Source organism: Protopterus annectens, chromosome 13.part0 (assembly GCF_019279795.1).
Source record: "Protopterus annectens isolate FY-2018-M chromosome 13.part0, PAN1.0, whole genome shotgun sequence".
NCBI lineage: Eukaryota > Metazoa > Chordata > Ceratodontiformes > Protopteridae > Protopterus > Protopterus annectens.
Genome location: NC_056747.1, coordinates 928,631,035 through 928,644,299, shown reverse-complemented (window position 1 = coordinate 928,644,299; position 13,265 = coordinate 928,631,035). Strand labels below are relative to the sequence as shown.

Here is a 13,265-nt window from a genome sequence, read left to right as displayed (position 1 = left end):
TTAGACGTTGCCCGTTCGATTCTCAGAACGTCTTCTGTGTGGCGACATGCGTGAATGGGCATTCCTTCGTTGAAGGTTGTGCGTTAGGCCCAGCAAACCAGCACGTAAAAATCTACTGCCAATCATTAGCTGACCGGAGTTCCGCTGTGGCGACCCCGAAAGCCGAAAGACACAAACAAACAAAATCTTCCTAAAAAAAACTTTCAAAATCTTCCTAAAAAAAACTTTTTCTTAATACTTGATATATATATATTTTTTTTTTATTAAATCATGTCTGATAAACCTTTTGGTTTCAAAAAGTTTGTGGCCTGCAGCCATAAAATTCCATTATCAGATGCACATTCAAAATGTGTCTACAGTTTAGACCCAGCTCACCTTCGAGTTGTGATATTTGCGAAGCCTTCAACTAAAAAAATAAGCTAATATTTAGAGGTTTGCCACACTCTAAATCTGCTTTGACATCCTGTGGGGCTCAAACTCAAAAAAAGCTGACAAGAAGGGAGACTCCCTTCATAGATAATTGAGAAAATGTTCCCCAGATGTGACTACTACTTTGGTTCCAGTATCCAAACCTCCTAGTAAAGTGGTTACAGTTTCTAATCCAGCCTATTTTGGATCTGCAATCTCGACCAGAAAAAATTTGCTTAGATCCAGTCACTGCAACTGGCTCCAGATCCTGTCTCTTCTCAGCTCCATTCCCTCTTTTTGGAACAGTCACTGAGACATTACTCCAGACCATCTTCAACAGCATCCTCTGTATGATCTTCCAAGAGTCTGACCAAAGCCAGTGTGGACAGGATGATGAGGAAATTCCTCTCGATACAGATTCAAATGAGAATTCTTCCGGCTCCGACCCCATCGGGTCCAAAGAGTATCAGTACTACTTCCCCATTATTCACTCCCTCTCTGTCCAGACCATTGGTTTTAGAGCCATCAGATATGAATATTCTGGAGCCATCTACCTCGGATCTGAAGATGCTGGTATCTTCGACTCTGGTGGCATCTGAGTGGCCTGGCACTGAGCACTTCAGAGCCATAGACTCAACTCCAGTGCTGTAGGAGCTGTCTCTGCCCCTCAGAGATTCGATGCTAGATAGCTCGGCTCTGACACCCTTCTTGAGTAGTCTGCCTTCTGGACGGTTGGAACTTGCATGTCTTATCTGAGCATGTCTTATCTCAGCTGTCAGTTTCCTTTTCTCCTAGGCATTCTGTGTTCGAGGTAGTGAAGAAAGCTTTCTCTTTTCCAATAGTTTGGACTACCCAACTCCATTTGACTCTGCACCTAGCGCTTCAACCAACTGTACCACTGCGACAGCCAGCCCCAACTAGTCTCCAGAACACCCATCAGGGTATACTAATCTATTCTAACACTTCTCCAGAGCATCCCACTGAATAAGTTCCCAGGAAGAAAAGTGTAAAAGGAGGCACTTGGACTCTCCACAAGAGTCTGTCACAGAAGATACAGACTTTGATGAGGGGGAATGGTCCCCAAATCACCCCCTGCAGTGTCTTATTTGGAGACATTCTAGAACTCCTAAAGCAATGGAGTGGTTGGTCCCCTGACAGCACTACCCAGAACATGTCTGTATTCCTGGAGGCTTTTGGAGCTTGTCCATCGACCTCCTGGGAGAGCTCATTGATTTGGTTTCTCGATGGGCATGAAGGGAGCCTCATACCATTGAACATGTCCCTCTGAGACCAGATAGGAATCTGGCAGCACAAAGGACAGAACATATTAGAACAAGGGAGTACCATTTGATGCCGTGGTTATAGTGGCAGCCAAGAAGATGGAACTAGTGGAGCAAAGTGTCTCTGTTCACCCCCCCCCCCCCCGCAACAAGGAGTCTAGGGCATTGGACAAATTTGGAAGCATGTCTATGTTTCAGTGACCTTTGCCCTTCAGTCACTGAAATATTTAGCTCACTTCACAAGACTTGGGATTTGATTAAGTAACTTGCCAGATCCCTCACTGGGACCATATTTTCTGAGACAGAGAGCACTATTGCCTCTCAGTTGGCTACCCTTCAGTCCACGAGACTTATCTCCCGGAGATTTCTTCTGCCTTTGGTTATGACATTAACATGGAGCGCACCATGTCCACTGAGTCTCCTACAAGAAGAAGTTTTATTTGGGGGCGGCCCTTGCCAAAATGAAAGATTACTTCAAATGAGAAGAAGGAGAGGCATCCTAGTCGGAAAAACAATATTTTGATTTGCTGGGCCTGAATGCCTCCAAACCTGTGGCTATTCCTTCTATCTTGGGACCTCTAGAGGATGTCTTCTTAGTAGCCTTATAGGAAACAAACTCTCAGACCCCTGCTCCTAAAGAACCTGATAGGTTCTGTAGGGTCCAAGAGTCCCCCAAGTACGTATATAAGAATTCTGTTGCAGATCCAGCAGTGGCATCCATGGACCAAGAAAAAGGGTGCAAACTGTTTCTTGTCCCAGTAAACTCCCAGATGATAAAAAGCTAAGTGCCTGATAGATTTATAAAAGAAGTATAGATAGCTGCCAACCTGGCCTTTATGGTAATCAGTTGTTGGTCACATATGACCAAGTTCCAGGTAATTCCACTAGAAGAATGGGAAGTTGGAAGTTATCTTATGCTGACTTAAAGACAAAATTCTTGGAAGTTGCCCAGAGAGCAAGTCAGATAAGGGACCTGCTGAAAAGTTAGGGTGTTATGCTAGGCTGTAGCATTCTGGGCAGCAGCTTTTGGGTTCTATGATCAGGAGCCTACAGTCCCTGCCTGAAGATGTCAAAACACAGCTTCTAGTACTGCCCTTGGATAAGGAGCTGCTGATTGAAAGACCTACCAGGGAATTAGTCATGTAGTTCATTAAAGAACTTTTTATTTTATTTTTATTTATTTATTAATTTTATTTATTTGAGGAGCTTGGCCAATAAACATTTTTGTAGCTCTTTTTCTTTATGCCTTTCCTTTAATTACCTTGTTCCCCAGAGGTATCCAGAAACTGAGACAAGACAGACTAAATGTGTTACTGATCCCATTCTTTTGGCCCAGTTAGCAAAGGTTATTCCTACTCATTGTGATCTCCAGGGAGAGAAGTCTGATACTGCTTCTAATGATGAACCTGCTAACACAGAATGAAGGGTCTGCCTGGATGTCATGATCATGTTGTCCTTCAGATACTAGTACCCAGAGGATGTGATGAGTATGTCAAGGATGTAAAAAAGCCAGCCACTAGGAAATCCTGTCTGTGCAAATGGAAGAGGTTTTCATAAAAATTTGGGGAGACAGGTTTTTAGAATAGCAGCAGTGCCATTGGCTCTCTAATAACTTACTTGAGGTTTTTGGGGAAGTCTTCACCATACTTCTCAAGTGTACCTCATTACGAGGAACATACCTCATTTGGGGTCTTAAAAAGTTCATGTTCCTCGAAGTTCCTCAAAGTTCCATATTGAAAGAGTCTGTGACACATTCAGTGTTAGGAATTTTTTAAAGTGAAATCCATGGTAAATAGAAATTAATCATATTAAGTCATTAAAGGATCTTCTTTATAAGTAAAACCAGCATATTTTAACCATCCTATGACCTTCCTAGTTGAAGTTGTTAGTAAGCCATTTAATATGTGTTTCACATTTTGCCTATTTGTTCCACATTATGAAGGCAAGTGTTCCTCATTTTGGAGATGGAAGGTTGAGAGCTATGGTCTTCCCTTACACATGTATTAAAGTGCAACTCATGGGCATTTCAGCCTGCCTTTCATTTTGCCATTATCCAGCTTATTACCAGTCAGACAGCTCCTTAAAGGAATGTACATTTGAGATCATCATACAAGCAGATTATATCTCCCTCCCTTTTGGACCTTATATGTATCCTAAAGAAATGTAGCCAAGTCCCATTTGAGCCTGCAGCTACATCCCAGAGCAAGTTTCTAACATAGAAAAACAGTCCTCCTCATAGCCATCACATCAGTTAGTAGTGTCAGAACCTCAGGCCTTAGTATGCAAGGAGCCCTTTCTAGTCTTCCACAAGGACAGAGTTACTAGAGAACCAGTCCTGTACCCCAAAACCACCCTGTCTCATCCCCTCATTTTATCAGCACACATCTTGTTTATCTAAAATCCAAAAGCTATTGTTGCTTTCAACATCTCCATCTTCAGACTTCTGGCATTGTTGAACATTTCTCTGACTCTTTTCCCTCCTTTCATTTTTCTGATCACCCCTTCCCTTGTCAATTTCTGTTCATTTCATAGGTGTTAATGTGCTTCTGCTGTCTCCTGTCCTTTTCATTAGCACTTTTCAGTTGTCTCCTGTCCTTGCCAACTCCTCTTTTTTTAACAAGAAACATGTTTATTGAATCATCATTTATGACATAGTACATTTTGTATAGAAACAAACCATACTGACAAACATTATATAGCAACTGTAGTATTCTGTACAGACATGGTCAGTCAGGACATTACACAGCTACTTCAGTTCCTGCCTTCCCTTAAACCTCATTCCTCCTCCAAAACATTACTGTGAGTATATTTTTCCAACAACATCCATTATTTTATGTAATTTGCTCCTAACCTTTTCTAAAGACTATTTATTTCCATTTTCTAGCAATTGCTTTTTTTGGCAGCCACCTGAATTAAGCTCAGCAAGGCCCCTTCCCAGTTACAGCTTTCTTCCCCATCACACCTCCAACATTTGTAAATCTACCTGAGAAAAATTTATTTGGAGTATCCTTGGGGTATAAAAATACCTGTGCAAATACTTCCCCAAACAAAGAGCCTAAATCTCTAGATTTTGTTGCATATTTGGGAGCCGTGCATATATACTCCCACTGTTTCTTTGTGAATTGTTTATCTAATCTACTTCCCAATCCTTTCTAACCTCCTCTGATAGATTTCTATAGTTAGCCTGCAATATTTTATATGCCTTGTTAATTGTACCTTTTTTAACAGCAGCTTTTGTTGTAGATTCTACTAAAAACTCTACCAGAGATGGTCTTTCACTTAGGAGACCCTTCTCTTTGCCTATACTCCGTTATCAGTCCTTGGTGGGGTAGGCAATCTCTGACCTGCAGTCCAAATTAATTATTGGCCTCCTCCCATTCTATTAAATTTCCCTCTCTAGTTATATCCTCCCAATAAATTGGTTCCTTTGCTTGTTTTCTCTAGTTAATTCCAGCCCCTTTTTGTCTATTCTCTGTACCCCTAATTACAGTTATTGCTAATGGCAAGAATCTCCTTTCTCCATTCCTGTGTTGGCTTAGTCCCTTAAAATACTTTCTGCTACTTTATGAATATAACATTCTGTATGGTTATTATTGTTCTGCTTAAGGACTTGCATCCAAAATCACAGTCCCTCCTTATTTCTTGAGCTTCCCCCAGTTTCATAATCATCATCCTTTTCCATTTTGAATTATAGCTTTCTGATTGTGCTATGTTTGGGAGCCTTAGCTGTGTAGCTTTGAAATACTCCAAATCCGGTAATCCCAAACCACCTTGTTTTATTGGATGGATTAACTTATTCCACTTGACTCTCGCCCTCTTCCCCTCCCAGATAAAAATCCTTCAACCTTTTATTAATTGCTATCCACAACTTCTCTGGTTGATAAAAATATGCTTGACCTGTGTATTGACCTGTGTATAAAACTAAAGACGCTAAAAACATTTTTACTGCTTTTATCTTGCTATCCATATCCATAAAATAGAGCTTCCAGTTCCTCAGTTTTTATATTATCTTTTGTTTAGTCTCTTTCTGCATATTGTTAGCTGCCATAACAGAAAACTTTTTAACCCATACTCCTAAGTACTTAATTCTATCATGCCCCCATAAATATGGGTATTGCTGAACCAGTTTGTGTGTGGGTACATAATTTACAGCTGTTACCTTTGTTTTATCTTCATTAATTTTGTATACCAAAAAAACTGAAATGTCCTTTTCTGGATTTATCAGGTATAAAATGATATCATCTGTAAATAAAGCCAACTTTTCTTGATCATCATACCAATTATATCTTTTAATTTTTGAATCCATAGCAAAGGGGAAAGAGGAGAGGCCTGCCTGGTTCCTCGAGAGAGAGTAACCCCCCAACTTTAATTTTCACCTCTGATCCCTCATGTATCCTCCTAATTAACCTTATTATTTTGTTTGGGAATACAAACGCTTCCATTGCCCTACTCATAAAATCCCACCTTTCTCTGTAAAATGCTTTCTCTACATTAAGGCCCACCAACAGCAGTGGTGTTTTCTTACATTCTGCTTCCTCGTGGCTCATCATTGTTACTATTAATGGTATCAAATGTTTGCCTCCCCTCCACAAAACTACATTGATCCATAGCTATCAGTTTAGGCATCACTTTTGCCATTTTTTTAGCTAATATAGACATACACACTTTATAATCATGGCATAGAAGCAAAATGGACCTATATGAAGTTGGATCTGATGGGCCTTTACCATCTTTAGCTATTACAGCCACCACAGCTTTTTTTCCAGGATGTTGGTGCTTCTCCTCCTTTTAAAACACTGTTAAACAAAACCTTCTGGATCTTTATCACTTTCATCCTCTTAGCTTCCAAACTTCCACAGGAATATCATCTGTTCCTGGTGACTTTCCTATAGATCGGTTATGGGTTCCGGCGTGAGCTCGCAAGACATTTCCCTGCGAGCTACATCGCCGAAACCAAAGGGCTGCAGCAGCACTTTGCCATAGTGCAATACAGCTAAAAAGCATAGCCGCTGCAGCTGTAAGCTATGAACGGAAATATTATACCTGGTGGCGATCCTTACAGACAGCTGCCCGGCTGTATTCAAGCAGAGACAGCCGTACTGGATGTGTAACACATTCTTTATTCTCATTCAAGGAATGCATTTATTTCATTATTTATTTATTTTGACAGTAAAAGAATAAGGAATGTGTTACGGCAAAGTGCTGCTGCAGCCATTTGGTTTCAGCGATGTAGCTCGCAGGGAAATGTCTTGCGAGCTACACACCGGAATCCATCGGTTATACACCACCATTTTTATCTCATTTACTCTCCTCTTACCCTAACTATAATTGAGCCTCATCTAACTCTAACCTTGGTCTTATTTAATTTTTACATAAACATTTCTATTTGTACTTTGTCTTGATTTGTACATTCTCTGCATTATACAGAGTTTCATAAAACTTCAGAAATATTTGTAATACCGCTACATGATCTCTGGTTATTTTCCTTGTTATAGGCTCCCTAAGCTTGGCAACAATCCTTTCTGTTTTCTATTACCTGAGACAGTGTGCTAAAAGGTTTTGTGTCCTGAAGTTATAAAAAAAGAAAAAAACAGTTGCTGTACAAGCAGTCTTTCAAGACTCATGCATATAATTGAGCTAGCCCCATATTTTCTTTTTAGCACTCTGTGGTTGTGCCTCTTATTGATCTGTGAGATCCTCCCTATTTTGTAATACTTTAATCATTGCCAGTCACTCCAAATAATTCTTGTTACTGCTTAACCATATCTTTTTCTTTTATTTCTACCCTATTTTTAAATACCACATTCATTGTATTCCATTCCCTAGCCATATTTTCTGAAGAAAGTTCTATCTTCCCAAATAAAACATGAATATTTTCCACTAACCATTCCTTAAATTCCTGTTTATTTAACACACAGGTGGGGAATATCCAGTGTCACATTTCTATTTCATTACAGTCATTTTTATTTTAGTTATTATTGGTGCATGATCCAAAATAGTTATCGGATGCATATCAAAACATTCAATTAATTGCACATGTTCCTTTGAAATACAGTGTTTGTTTAGCCTAGCCCAGTTTTGTACCTTGAGGAATAATATGAAATTTCTCCAAGCTCCTGCTACTGAATTCGTCTTCCATACCAAATATTTTCTTCAATTTCTTTAAAAATCTAGCCTGTTTTATTTCCCTTCTGCCCCCCCAATACATCCTCACTGTTGCAAGTCAAATTCCATTCCCCACCTTTAAATAATATTACCTGCTGAAAGCTAATTATTTCTCCCAGAATTGTCTTAAGCTCCAGTGTAGCAGTTTTAAGTGGAATATAAATACATGCCAATGCAATCCTCCTTCCTTGTCAGTAGTAATACTTCAAATCTACAATTATTACCATTTCCCCCTCTTCTATCACTATTGGAGCTCCTCTTGCAATTAGTATAAATACTCCCCTTTTCCTTTGTCCCAGATATTTTGCTGAATAACCATTCTGAAGTCCTTTCTTTACCAAATTCACATTCTCACTTTCTAAATGTGTCTCCTGTAGCCTAGCTATTTGCACTCTGCGTTTTTTAATATAGTTCACTATTCATTCTTTTTTGTATATATCTGTGAGACCATTCACATTAAAAGATAATATGAAAAGTGTTGCCATTATAATTAAGAAGTCATTATTACTGCCTGCTATGTATAACAGTTTCATTTTAAATGTGTAGTTTCAGCCTTTGTGTTACATACACTAATGTTTGGCATACTGATCTTTTATGTAGTTTTCTTGTCATATCCATTTGAACCTATGTCACACTTTACAAGACTTTTTATCTTAATGAAAACCATCATACAAAAAAAAAAAAACACCAAGAACTTAATAACTTAATACCACCTTACAAAACTGTCTAGACTGACAGCTATACTCACAGCCTGAAATGACCTATAATGAAGGTTATCCGTGCTAAGACACATGGTACAGCCTGTGCTTCTACTTAACTAAGTGCAGCCTGTTTTTGTCTTATTTTTATTCCTCTCCCAGATGTAGAAAACAACTTGAATGCTTTCAGAAAACATTGTCTTTTAGCCATTGAAGTAAAAAGTGATGTTATGTAGTCCTGTTGTGCCTGCATCCTTACCCGTGGGTTCGGAGCCGAATATCGGCTCCGACTCTGCCGATTTTTCTAGCTCAAAGTCTTTCATTGGCTGGGCTAAGCAGGTATCCCATGGTGCACTGCTCCATATCCCCAGATCTCATTTGCTGCTCGTGTAGCTCGGACGTGGTCTTGCTTGGCTGTGGCTAAGTACCTCTTTTTCTTGTCTTAAAGAAAAGTTTTGACTCCTATCAAACGCTATTTTCATAGCTATTTGTCTACGTTTTGTCTAAGTTTTGTTGAGGTTGTGATTGTGTGATTGTTTGTGTGGTATCCCGCTGACTGTTCCCTCAGGCTAGGCCCGTTTCCGTTAGAGGGCCTAGTCCTCCTCATATTGCCTTCTGTGTGAGCACGGTCTAGACTGTTTAAGTTAGAGGTTTGGTCTATTCCCTTTCCTTGTGGGTTTCAGTCCCTTTGTTGAGAGTTTGTTTTGTTCTTTAGTGTGTGTGTTTGGTCACTGTTTAGTGTTCGTTCCCACGTTTTGTGGTGTGAGCGCCTGTGAGTTGGTCTCAGACTTGGTTTTTGCCTTTTTGGTGTAGTACTGAAGATGTCTAAAGATCCTAAGGAGCACAAACCTTCGGGTTTCAAAAAGTGCTCTAAATGTGGGTACAAAATGTCCATTACCCACGGGCATTCCATTTGTGTCTATTGCCTGGGAGCCATCCATCTGCAGGAATCCTGCAGTTTTTGTCATGCGTTCAGTCCTAGAGTTCTCCAAGAGAGAAAGAATAAGCTAATTTTAAAGGGACTCTTGAAACCCTCTTTTGAAGAGGCTATGGATTTGTCTTCCAGTGGAAAATCAAAATCTGGCAAGTCAAAAAAGAGATCTCCGGCTCCGTCAGCTTCATCGGAGCCTCCGGAGAAAATCTCAAAAACTGCATCGACCTCCTCGGCTCCACTGTCCTTGGGGCCACAGGAAGTGTCGGTGTTGACGGAACCGGCGTTGGCTCCAATTTTATTGGAACCTCTTAGGAGCCGATCGCCCAGTCTCAGACCAGTTTCTCCTCTGAGAGGAAATCTCATTCTCCCTCCCTGTCTTCCAAATCCTCCAGGACCCTTTTGGATGTGGATGTTAATAAGGGTGGTTCAGAGGCTCCTCCAGTCACCGGTTTTGGCAAAATTGTTTTCGGCTCCGGCACAGTCGGCTCTGGAGCCCGTCCTGACCCTGTCTTCGATCATTCCTCCTCTGAGCACATCTCTGTCTTTGGAGCTGGAGTGTTCCGTGCCATGTGAAGTTCCTAGGCCGGCTCTGATGCCCCCTTTGGCTCCATCGGTACCGGCGTCAGCTCCGACCCCGTCGGCTCCATCCTCTGGGTTCGGGATTCTTCGGTCGGGCCTGAGGGGGACATCTCGGGGCTTGTTTCGGTCCCGAGCTTCCCTCTCAGTGCCTCTGCTCGGGGAACTCCGACCCCCATCATGGCCTCAGAGGCTGGTCGCTCCTCAGATTCAGGGGGGGGGCGGCCTTCCAGGCTATGTGGACTGCGCTGGCCAGATCGTCAGCTACATCAGGCGGGTCGGTCACTCTGTCCCCCAACACTCCGGTGAGAGCTTCTGATCACCACCCATCCATGGACAGCAAAGCACCAGGGCCTAGGGATACCCCCATGAGTGGTCCCCATATTTCTGAGGGTCCCTCAGAGTTCGTGCTTGAGGAGCCCCCCAGAAAGAAAACGTGCAAGTGGAAGCACATAGACTCCCAGGATGAGTCCCTCACCTCTGATACTGACCTCGAGGAATCGGAGGGGTCCCCCAAGTCATCCTCTGATTATGTTTCCTTCTCCGATATCCTGGAGATACTGAAACAAAGAGGTGACTGGCCGTCCAAAGCCCCTTCCGAGGTGGAGTCAGTATTCCTTAAGGCTTTTGGTGCTCAGCCCTCCACCTCCTGGGTGTCTCCACCCTTCGACGAACTCCTTGATCTGATTTGTCGAAGAGTGTGGGAAAACCCTGATTCTGTGGAGCCCGTGTCCAGGCGTCCCAACAAGTTTCTTTCCGCCCCCCAGGACAAAGAGTTTCTGTCTAAAGGAGTCCCTGTAGATGCCATGGTGGTGGCAGCAGCCACTCAGAAGGAAGTAGCAGAGTCTTCTGAGTGCCGCCTGCCGGGCATCTGCAGGACTCACTGTGTGTGACAGCCACTACCAAGGAGTCCCTGTAGATGCCGTGGTGGTGGCGCTAGCCACTCAGAAGGAAGTAGCAGAATCTTCTTCATCCGTCCATCCTCCTAACAAGGAGTCTAGGACCATGGAGGGAAGCGTACCCTCTCGTCAGCAACCTTTACCTTACGGTCGCTGAATTACCTGTCTCACTTCACTCTGCTCCAGAGAGATCTCCTCAAGGAGTTAGGAGATACTCTTGCGGTTAACGTTCCTGAGGCGGTGGCTCAGATGGTTAACGCCCAGGTCTGTACCCTCAACTCCATTGTTAACTCATCCATGCGGCTCATTTTGTATGCAGCCGAGAGAGCGGGTAGGGCAGCAAGCTCAGGAGTCACCCTTAGAAGGCAAGCCTGGCTGCGCCTGTGTCACTTTGCGGAGGCCTTCAAGTCTTCCTTCACTGGCGCCCCCTTTGATGGTTCTTCTTTGTTTGGGACCAAAGTGAAAGACACCCTCACCAGGTGCGAGCAAGAGGGAAAGACCCTGTCTGCCGTAGGGGTCCATTTTTCCCTTCCTTCTAGGCCTTATCCCAAGGCCCAGCAGGGGGGAAGATGTGGTTCAAGAAATCACAGAGGTTTTTTCCTGCCACACAGGGTGAACCCCCCCCTCCAGAGGCAGGAGAGGGGGAGGTTATTCAGGGAGACATCACCCCAGAGGCAGAGGGGGCCCTCGCAATTCGGGAGACCGCAATTCCTTTTGTGGCTCTCCCTACCCTCGTTCCTGAGGGAGTGCCCGGCTGTGCTTATCCGGAGCCAGTCGGGGGGGTCGAATTTCATTATATCCGGAAGCCTGGGAAAGGATTATCCAGGACCGATGGGTATTGCGGATAATTTCCAGAGGTTATATCATTCCATTTACATCAGACACCCCCCCCCCCCCGGTCAATCAGAAAAATCCCAGACTTTCCACCCAGTCAAAGGAACCAAGCAGCCTCAGAGGTCTCAAAGCTGCTAGAAAAAGGAGCCATCCAGCATGTCCCCTCAGACCAAATTGGATTAGGGACTTACTCAAGATCAGCCAACTGAACAACTATGTTCACAAGTCCAAGTTCCGTATGGTCACACTACAATCGATTCTCCCATTGTTGGGAGAGGAGGTATGGATGTGCTCCATTGACCTCACGGATGCTTTTTACCATGTGAAAATGAACACAGCATCCAGGAGTCACCTGCGCTTCCGGCTGGGAGCCAGTCATTTCCAGTTTCGAGCCCTGCCCTTTGGTCTCACCACAGCCCCCAGGGTGTTCACCAAGTATAGCGGTGGTGACGGCTCACTTGAGACGTCAGGGATTCCAAGTGTTTCAGTATCTGGACGACTGGCTCCTTACCGCCCCCACCAGGCATCAACTAGTTCAAACCAGGGACGCTACCGTCACTCTGTCACCAGTTGGGTATAACAGTAAATTGAGAAAAATCTGCTTTATTATCCTCGCAGTGTGTCACCTTTATAGGAGCAGAATTAGACACCATTCGAATGCGAGCATTTTTACCGCAGGAAAGGATCAGAGTCTTACAACAACAGATACACATGCTGATGCCCCTGAGGCAGGCAAAGGCAAGATGGGTTCTCCAGCTCCTAGGGACCATGGCAGCAAAAATCATGCTAGTCCCTCTAGCGAGATTGCACATGAGAATTCTCCAATGGGTCCTCTTTGTTCAATGGTCTCTCCAAAGACTTCCACTTTCTCACCCCATTTTGCTCACGGACAGATGCAAGCAGGACCTCGGCTGGTGGCTGTGCACCAACAATTTGGATGGGGGAAGGACCTTCGTCCCACCCATCCCGGTTGCCACGGTAACCAAGGACACCTCCCAGATGGGGTGGGGGGACAGTCCAAGGCACGTGGCAAGAGCACGAGATACATCTGCATATAAACGTCCTAGAGATGAGAGCAGTGCTACTTGCATTGCAGGCACTTCAGAGTGTTCAACCTCTAGGGACGATTGTGATACTCAGACAACTTGTCAGTAGTGTGGTATCTAAACAAGCAAGGGGGAACCAGGTCTTACCCTCTGTGCAGAGAGGCCATGCAAGTGTGGCATTGGGCTGTAACTTCCCAACGGTTTTTGGTGGCAACGCACATTCCGGGGAAGTCCAATGTGATTGTGGACAGGCTAAGCAGAGCAATTCTGATGCCTTACGAGTGGTCCCGGAATCGTCTGGTTGCAGAGGGAATCTTCAGCAGATGGGGTCAACCTTGCTGCGACCTTTTTGCCAGCCCCCTCAATGCAAAATGCAGCAACTTCTTCACGCTGATCCCCCCACAGGGGGAGTCACCCAGGGACGC

The 13,265-nt window shown here is 43.7% G+C and overlaps 1 protein-coding gene across 2 annotated transcripts in view; it reads left to right on the top strand.

Moving 5' to 3' along the window:
* VPS25 (vacuolar protein sorting 25 homolog) overlaps positions 1-13,265 on the top strand; it is a 258,007-nt gene that overhangs the window by 223,745 nt on the left and 20,997 nt on the right. The window lies entirely within an intron of this gene.